The sequence below is a fragment of the Triticum aestivum genome, chromosome 2D (assembly GCF_018294505.1).
Source record: "Triticum aestivum cultivar Chinese Spring chromosome 2D, IWGSC CS RefSeq v2.1, whole genome shotgun sequence".
In the NCBI taxonomy this organism is placed as follows: domain Eukaryota; kingdom Viridiplantae; phylum Streptophyta; class Magnoliopsida; order Poales; family Poaceae; genus Triticum; species Triticum aestivum.
The window spans coordinates 628,512,285-628,521,759 of record NC_057799.1 but is presented as its reverse complement, the minus strand read 5'-3'; the positions used below and the strand labels follow the sequence as shown (position 1 = coordinate 628,521,759).

The 9,475-nt window shown below is 40.4% G+C and overlaps 1 non-coding gene and 1 pseudogene across 1 annotated transcript; one reads left to right on the top strand and one right to left on the bottom strand.

Moving 5' to 3' along the window:
• Positions 1 to 681: 681 nt before the first annotated feature.
• On the bottom strand, positions 682 to 2,425 carry LOC123050565 (lecithin-cholesterol acyltransferase-like 1; annotated as a pseudogene).
• A 2,353-nt stretch (positions 2,426 to 4,778) lies between these two features.
• TRNAK-UUU (transfer RNA lysine (anticodon UUU)) lies at positions 4,779 to 4,852 on the top strand. Its single transcript has one exon. It is a non-coding gene; the product is annotated as a tRNA-Lys (tRNA).
• The last annotated feature ends 4,623 nt before the right edge of the window (positions 4,853 to 9,475 follow it).

Genomic DNA, 9,475 nt, shown 5'->3' with positions numbered 1-9,475 from the left:
TTGTTTTCTGACAAAGATATTTGCCACAGAACAACAGACGCTTGGTGACACTGATTCTGGCTGGGTTTCTGCCAACAAAAAGGATGTCAATAGCCGCCAAACGTTCACGGTGGTGCATGACAATTGCGAACGTTTTCTATGACAGTTCTTCGCATACACATGGAAACTTCTGACCAGAGGATTTTTCCGCAAAATTTGCTGTGTTCGCATCGCATGAAAGAATTGCCATTCTCCCAGTGCATAAATTGCCGCCAAAAACATTTGTTGCACCCAGAGAACTTTCGCTGAATATTACCGGAAAAAAGAAGGCATGTAGCCGGTGTGCATGTGCACGGCTGTGAACAGCTACTTCAATCCATTGATACAACGACGCGAGTCCAGCTAAGATTGCTGAATAATATAGTCACCTTAATTCCTGATATTGTTTCCGCTCAGTATGCAATTTACAACGGGCAGCTGTGCCCAATTTCACTTACCTTTAGGAAATCTTTACAATATGTTGATAATATTCCACATTGACATCTTTCCCAAAGAATAATATTCTACAATAGTATCAAATTATATCAATCGGTGCAGAGACCGGTATGGTCCACATTTCGAATCAAAAAATAATTCACAATTACATAGTGAGGTTGGAAGTCTTTAATATGAAGAGAAACAGAAATAACATATGATGACTCCTCAGCGATTTGCTTTTAGAATTTCATACATGATCTTCTGGAGCGAATGCTCCTGAACAACAATGTCAGAGTGTGTAGCATTAACAATCTTGACGAACTTAAAGGGTATGTTAGCCTGTTGTTGTCTACACAAATCATTCACGAGAGAAAGAACGCTAACCAAATTCATAACCCCGTCTCCATCGCCGTATACGTTCTTGGGAGCCACATCGAAGTTACCATCCCAGTATACTGCCTGCTCCGGCATTTGCACGCCGTCGCCGTTGAGGTATGTTGTGGGCACCATCGGTGCATCAACTCTCAGCTTCGTCGAAAGCACTCGTTCCACGACCTCGGTGTTCAAACCGATTGCCGGAAGGAATTCATTGTAGTCATACGCCGAGTAGTTCTTGTTCTTGGTGATCACGAGCAGCCTGTGACCAAAAGTCGGGGAAGATGGGAGGAATAAAAAGGGCACTCGCGAAGGTTCTCCACATTGGCCGCAAACTCAAGCGCGGAATTGTCGGGACAACAAGGGGTTTCGGTCCTGAGGCGAGATTCGTGAGCGCCTCCATAAAGCCTCCCGGAAGTGCAGGCGATATGAGGACTAGGTGCTTGATGAATTTCTTCCTCCATGGTATGGGAGTCCAGTTAATGAACTTGAGGGTGGCCATGCCACCAAGCTGTGCGCGACGAGGATGACCGGCTTGTCTTGGTTCTTCTCGCTTGCGAGCTCCACCAGATCCTTGAAACGAGCAAAGTAGTTGGAGAACACCTTAGATGGCTGGCCCGGTAGCGGAGGAGCATGTCGTGGGTCGTAGGGAGCTCCGAAAAGGTTATCTCCGTCATGATACCCAAGCAACTCAAGCTCTTCGAGGACCCTTGTCATGCAAAATCCCTTACGGCTCCTGAACACCATGAATGCAATGTAAGCATTAATTCTCAGATCCACAATGCTCTAGAGACAAAAGCATCAGGCTCTGTAAAGAGTTTTCCAAAAAAAATTATTTCTGTGTGTGTGTGTGTTTTTTTTAACATCACCGCATCATATATTTATGTCCCATAAAAAAATTGCTTACGTCGCAAGTCAAATGAGAACATAAGGAAATATATCGGTTGTAAAAAAATATGTCACGTAAAATTATGAACGTAAAAACATAGTATACAATATACATACACATGTAATTTTTGTGGTTCTAGACATATATTTTGATTTTTTAACGCCAAATATTATGTAGTGAATCAATATGAACGTAAATATTAGTATACCAACCGTAGTAAATATTTGTATATATGCACTGCGCAGTGTAAGATCAATATACACATCAGTACATAGTAGAAAGCTAGCAGATGAATTACTTGTACATCATGTGTACTTACGCATCTAGGTTCTTCGAGGTGAATCCGTGGGCGGAGCCGAAGTCTGGCACACGTGTCTCGACGCCAGGCAGGTTTTGGTAGTCTTTGAAGGTGGGGTTATAGATGAGGCGCATCTGCTCCTCGAAGCACGACACATAGTCATGTCGGACAAGGTCCAACGTGTTGTTCAACAGGGAGAACCATCCCTTCCCCTTGAACGCGTTGCAGCGGGGCAGCGATGTCACATAGGCGTCGGTCAGCCGTGCCTCCAGATTGGGGCAACTAATACCTGGAATCAAGATTATTGGGTTGTAGACCCCGACATCATATTCCACGCCGCAATAACAGAGGAGGCAGAGAAAGGTGAGGAGTGCTAGAAGATCAGTAGATGGCGAGACAATTGCCATCAAATGATGCGATGATGTGCTACACAGTGAGTGCCATTATCTATTGGACGCTTGGCCCTATATAGACTAGTAACCATCTTTAATGTGTGGCAAGTTTTTAATATGTTTTTAATGCGTGCCTAGGATTACCTCTGGTTAGGTAACACTATAAAAGGTAGTGCTTCAAAGTTAGGACTTATCGCTTCATCCACATGAGGAAGTAAATTAATGCTGACATATTGAAGAACAATGTAAAGAAGGAACACATTTAAAAAATGAGCAAGAAGGATAAATATTGTTATGTCTATTGAATTGGTTGTTTTGTTGATCTTCTTTGTGATACTTTAGCTACATTATTTCCGTGGTCTCTCTGAATCTGATAGATGGATGTTTTCCTTTGCTTATCTTTACTTTTAGTTAGAGTTTGTAACATGATGGTTTCTATTGATAGAAATTCAAGAGCGGGGCATCTTTTTTCAGTGGTATGACATGCCTATCGATTACAAGGTGCATGTGGCGACTTCGTGATCTCAAGACCTACCGGTTCATTCTCTCGCAGATGCTTAGGGTGTGCGTGTGTGTGTTCATAGGGATGACTGTGTGTGCATATTATGGGCGTCTACATATGCACCATGTTTGTCAAAAAAGAAGAGCAAGACCTCATTTAAAAAAATGCAAATAATTTTGAATTGCAATTACAACGCACTCCCTCTGTTTTTTAATTAGTTGTCATTCTAACTTTGTTTTTTAGGGAAGTCATTCTAACTTTGTACTATGTTAAACTCAGCTAAGTCATTTTTTTATTACCAACATCTGCAAAACCAAGATACTCACCCTCCATCATAATACATATCTTCACAATGTCATTATTTAATCTCTTAGATATTCATACTACTTTTATAAAACTTGGTTTCTTAGAACATATTGACTTAACACAAAGCTAGAACGATAGTTATTTTGAAACATCGAAAGTATATTATTTTTCTATATAATTAAGTTTAAATGTATACTATTATAGACTGAAAATTTAGTCTGTTAAATTTTTACATTTGTTTATTCAATCGTACAGATGTATTTTTTTGGTTAATATCAATTGTTTACTCATTAGTAGAACTATATTGCAAAATCACTTAGGTTATTCTACATTAATCTCATTTGATGGTTACATCACAATACAACATATCTTTTTTATTAATGTTAATTGTACTAAATGCTATAAAAAAAGAGAAAACAATTATGTGTTCTCCAAAAACTTTGTCCAACAGTTACATTGTGATTTTTTTTTATTTGTATAACCTAACGAAACACCAATTATTAGAAATTGACAAAGATTAGTTGGATATTCTCTATCACAGAAGCGCGTCATATAAGGTCTATAGCTAGAGCTGTAAAGGGTTAATTTAGGCAAAAATTATTTACTATACTACATGAAGGAAAGAGCGGTCTATTTCAGCCCAGTCAAAATGTGCTGACCATTGGATGGATTAGAACCAAAATCCTACTTCAAAAAAACCTCACTCAACGAAGGATTGGTCTGTTTTTCGGTTGCACCTTGGCTGTCACCTCTCACCTCATCCATCTTCAGTCACAAACCATTATGATCCGCCTTCGGCTCCTGCGAGGAAGGGGCAATGACGGCGGCGCGCCTTCGGCTCGCTTCAATATGTGTAGTCGTCGCTAGGTGATCCACGGATATGGTTATAATTCTTATTACCTCTATTGTTCTTTGTACTGCCATGATTGAAGATGAATAGATTGGAAGTTTCTTGAAAAAAAAAAACCACTATGATCTGCCAAGGACTCACAAAGGGGCAAATGAAAAGATAGATCGCCCGGAGACCACCGTTGGTTCACTGTGATGGCGCTTCTCGATCGTCTCAGCTCTTGCGTGTACTGCACATGCGCTTTGATCTGGCTATAAACTTCCCATGATTACCAAAGCTAAACTTACCAACCATCACGTGGGTAGCGAACCAACCCGTGGTTGGATGGTTAGAGGGACTGTGGTATCTCAGCCCACCAGGTTTCTAATATCCTGGTGCTCGCATTTATTTCAGGATTTCCGGCGACACGCATTCAGTGGGAAGAAACGTTCCCGTCGACGACGAGGTGCCTACAGTGACTTCGTAAATTTCAAAATGATATGTCGGTTCAGTCTTTCGGAGGTGCTCATAGGGGTAGGGTATGCATGTGTGTGTTCATAGGAGTGAGTGTATGCGCGTGTATATGAGTGCTTGTATTTGTACTATGTTAAAAAAAACCATCACGTGGGTAGTATGAAGGTGCAAACAATAACAAACAACTTTGGCAGCTCTCACGTGCGCGTGTGAGAGAGTATTCTATTGTAGGATGTGTAACTTTTTAAAATAAATTAGCTGGAATAGCTCAGTTGGCTAGAGCGTGTGGCTTTTTACCACAAGGTCGGAGGTTCAAGCCCTCCTTCTAGCGATTTTTCCAACTAGTTTTACTTATGCTGATACTAATTTTAAAAATAAAATATTGCATCTATACGTTTTAGGTTTTTTATATATATGCACATCTATATTTTTTTTCCATACACATGGATTTTTGTAGCACGTCCTGATGGCATTCATCACTGTCGTGGGGATCGCGCCCTCTGTAAGCAACTTGCAACTGTTCTCACGTCTATACGTTTTAGGTTTTTTATATATGCATATCTATACTTTTTTTTTGTCAGACACATGGATTTTCTAGCAAATCATGACGGCATTCATAAGTGTCGTGGGGATCGCGTCCTCTGTAAGCCGAGATGCAAGCGTTCTCTCGTCTCTACTAGTCCAATTTGAATCATCAAACGTGACTACCATTTGTAGCACGGAAGGATAATCATGACTTACAGCTGTTTGATCAAATGCTTAAGCTAGATGTCGTGATAGCAGACGTGCTTACTGCGGTGGATACTTGCATTTGCTCCGCTTGGTGAGATAAAAAGGTTCTACTGTACTGAGTGTGTATAACTTCGGTGATAGAGCACGCGCCATATTCAGATTCTATCAACGGCTCATTTTCATATGCTTTTACATCAATAGTTGAAGTCATTTAGTGATATATAGTATATAGTATAATAAGATAGTGTATGTTTTGGAGTGAGGCATTTTGGCTCTCGGCCTCCATGGAGGCTGAATTTTTTGAAAAATTCAAACTTTTCAGTTTCAGAAAAAACTGGAAAATTGTGTACAAGTAAACAAGGATGTTATGTGTATGTGTGTAAAACATCATAATGAAATACTTTGAAATGTGATTGTACAAAAAAGACAAATTCATGGCCTGCGAGGATGAATAGTATCATATGTTAAAAAGCCCCAGATTTGTTGTTTTTGCGCAGCCCTCATTTTAACGTGTTTTATCCTGAAAATTTACACACTTGTGCATTATGCCTCCATGTATATCTATATTTTTGAGAATTTTTTGAAATGTAAGAATATAAATTTTGATGGATTTTTGATGTTTTGGCCTCTTGTTTTTGCAGCATTGCCACTGGACACTTAAAGAACAAATTGGGTTCCTCTGCAGATTTTTGCCATCAGGCTTTGCACTTGTGGCTATTTGGACGCCTATATAATATATAAATAATGTGGAGAAACTTTGTATTAGATGTGCCCCATTCCTTTCTAAGTGTTATATGTCCCATCCTCTTTATCTCCATTTTCATCATGCTCGGTAATACAGCCATGGCTCTTTGTTCACATGAAACATTTACCTTGTTAGCTAATCATGTTGAAGAGTGTGATCTACCACTTTCGCAAGAACCGAGAATTTGACCGGTTAAGGATTGGTAGGTTCAACATCTATAGGTTTCAGATTTCCTTCTGTATCCTTTTATACCAAAGATTAAAGTTTGTTTTATGTAGTAATTGGACGTCCTCATGGTTAGATGGACCCCAAAGCTTTTGTGCTTCAGAGGTTCAACCAGACTGGTCGCGAACGGGTATAAAATCTCCTTTCCTATTACCCTCTGAGTTCTAGTTTAATGTTATGCTTATTCTTATTATTTGTGGATTTGTGGTTTAGTTCCTATTGAATTAATTTAGAAACACCTTCTTTTGTTCTATTGTTTTTTAATAAGTGCATATGCAAGCGCTCATACATACGCGCATACACTCACCTCTATGAACACACACGCACACCCTACCCCTATGAGCATCTTTGAGAGACTGAGCTGGCATGTCATCTTGAGATTTACGAAGTCACCATAGGTGCCTCGTCGTCGATGGGAACGTCTCCTTCCACTGAAAGCGCATCGCCGAAAACCCTAAAATAAATCCAGGAATAATGCGAGCACCAGTACTTAAACCCTGGTGGGCTGGGGATGCCACTGTCCCTCTAACCATCCAACCACATGTTAGTTCGCCTTATTTTGTTCTATTGTTGGATGACCGTGTTCATTGCTAGGACAAGTGTGACCCAGTAGAAGGACTCCAACACCCTTGGCTATACAAGGAAACTCTGTTTTAATGACTTTAATCTACTTGAGTTAATTTTGGCATATTTCGGCAATGTCCCCCTGCAAAATATAATTAAAACAGGCTCCATGATGACTGTATTGCTACTATTTACAGTATGGCGAGAGGGAGCATTTTCTGGGACAAAACAACTTAATTAAAGGCTCGACATAGTAGGACAATAAACAAAGAATATGTGTTGACTTGTGTACGACAGCGGGACGGTTATGTTTATTTTTTCTTTGTCTTTTGCTTTTAACCTAGATTGGTTCAGCCATAAAAGAGGCTGCTGACATCCTGAAAATGTTCGTCACCAAGGGTTTGATAGAGGCGGTGAAATTGGCAAACGTCGATCAGAAGTACAAGCATCTGGTATCAGATGACCAGCAGCTATTGTATTGATGACCAGGACCCGCTTCTCCGGAGAAATAGTAATGCTCATTCTGCATACTTTCTGGAGATGTGGAATTTCAAGGTATGAGATAGCTAACCGGGCTTGCTGCTCGGTTGGAGATGTGGAATTGATTCTACTTGAGTAGGAGGTGGCACCAAGGCCCGCGCTACTGCCTCACCATGTTGTCTAATTTGCAACAGTATGTCATGTTGACACCTTGTATCACCTTTCCAAATTTATTTATTTTATCTGATGGATGGCCAATTGGCCAATTTTGGTGAGTTGGCGTGCCAATATTTCTTCAATTAATTCATTTCATCGGTTGTGCCGAGCAATATAGCTAAGATTTTTTTCGAAAAGGCGACAGGCCCCGGTCTCTGCATCAGAACGATGCATACGGCCACATTATTAATAAAAAACAAAAAGGTTCCACAAAGGTCTTCCGATCTGAAAAGCAGGAAAGCTCACAAAGAGCAAAAGTATCATAACAGGAAAAGCCACAACCGGCAAGCAAAAAAATATAAGATAGGACCCTAAAAACCTATCCTATTACATGACCGCCATCCAAACCGGTTGAAGATATCCCGAGCTACCATCTTCCATCGGACAGATCCAGTAACCAAACGCTCCCTGGCCTCCGTCGGAGTGAGTAGCGACCACATACGGATCAGTGTAGTGGCCCGGAAGATAACCTGCAAGAAATGAATATTTGTTGTTCTGTTAAAAACCAAATCATTTCTGCAGTTCCATACAGCCCATAATAAAGCACATACTCCAACACGGATGTGTCTCGCAGTTTCGGAGTCTAACCCATCTAACCATGTCCCAAATAACGTGTTGATGGTATTCAGAGGAGTAATATTAAAAGCTAAGTACACCGTCCGCCACAAAATTTTTGCCAAGGGACAATCGAGAAAGAGGTATTTGATGGATTCATCCTTATCACAGAAACTACATCTTGTAGATCCTGTCCAATTGCGTTTTACCAAATTATCCTTAGTTAGAATAACATGTTTATGTACAAACCACATAAACACTTTGAGTTTTAGAGGCACTTTGACTTTCCACACATGTTTCGAGCGAGGAATAACACTAGAGTTGATAACATCCAAATACATGGATTTAACCGAAAACTCTTCATTCTTTGTTAGTTTCCAGTTCAACCGGTCGGGTTGTTGAGAAAGCTCAACCTCCATTAGTCGCCGTACTAAGTGTAGCCAAGCTTCCCAACAATTTTCTGCTAGCGTCCTTCTGAATTGGATATTGAGAGGGTTGGACTGTAATACTGTTGCAACATAAGCTTCTCTTCGCTGCACAATATTATAGAGAGAGGGATATTGGAGTGCAAGGGGAGTCTCCCCGAGCCATGTGTCCTCCCAGAACCTCGTGGTAGTACCGTTTCCAACTACAAAATTTGTCCTGTTGAAAAAGACTGATTTCACTCTCATCAGTCCTTTCCAAAAAGGCGAATCAGTCGGCCTCACTGTCACCTGGGACAATGTTTTGGAGTTAAGGTACTTATTCCACAATATTTGTGCCCACGTGGCATCCGTCTCTGCAGATAGCTTAAACAACCATTTGCTGAGTAAACATCTGTTCTTCACCTCTAAGTTTTCAATGCCGAGACCCCCTTGGTCTTTCGGTCTGCAAATAATATCCCATTTAGCGAGTCTGTATTTTCGTTTTGATTCATCACTCTGCCAAAAGAATCGAGATCGATAGAAGTCTAGCCTTTTTCTGCGAGATCGATAGAAGTCTAGCCTTTTTCTGACTCCAACTGGTATCTCAAAAAAGGACAAAAGAAACGTCGACATACTTGTAAAAACCGAATTAATGAGAATTAATCGGCCTCCGTATGACATAAGCTTGCCCTTCCAGCAACTTAGTTTCTTTTCAAATCGATCTTCAACGCACTTCCATTGTTTATTAGAAAGCTTGCGATGGTGAATTGGTATACCCAAATATGTGAAGGGTAAAGATCCCAATTCTCATCCGAACAATTGTTTGTATGCATCTTGTTCATCTTTGGCTCTTTCAAAACAGAACAATTCACTTTTATGGAAGTTAACCTTTAACCCCGATAATTGCTCGAACAAACATAACACAAGCTTCATATTTCTTGCTTTAGCCAAATCATGCTCCATGAAGATGATAGTATCATCAGCGTACTGAAGGATTGACACCCCGCCATCCACTAGATGCAGAACTAGGCCA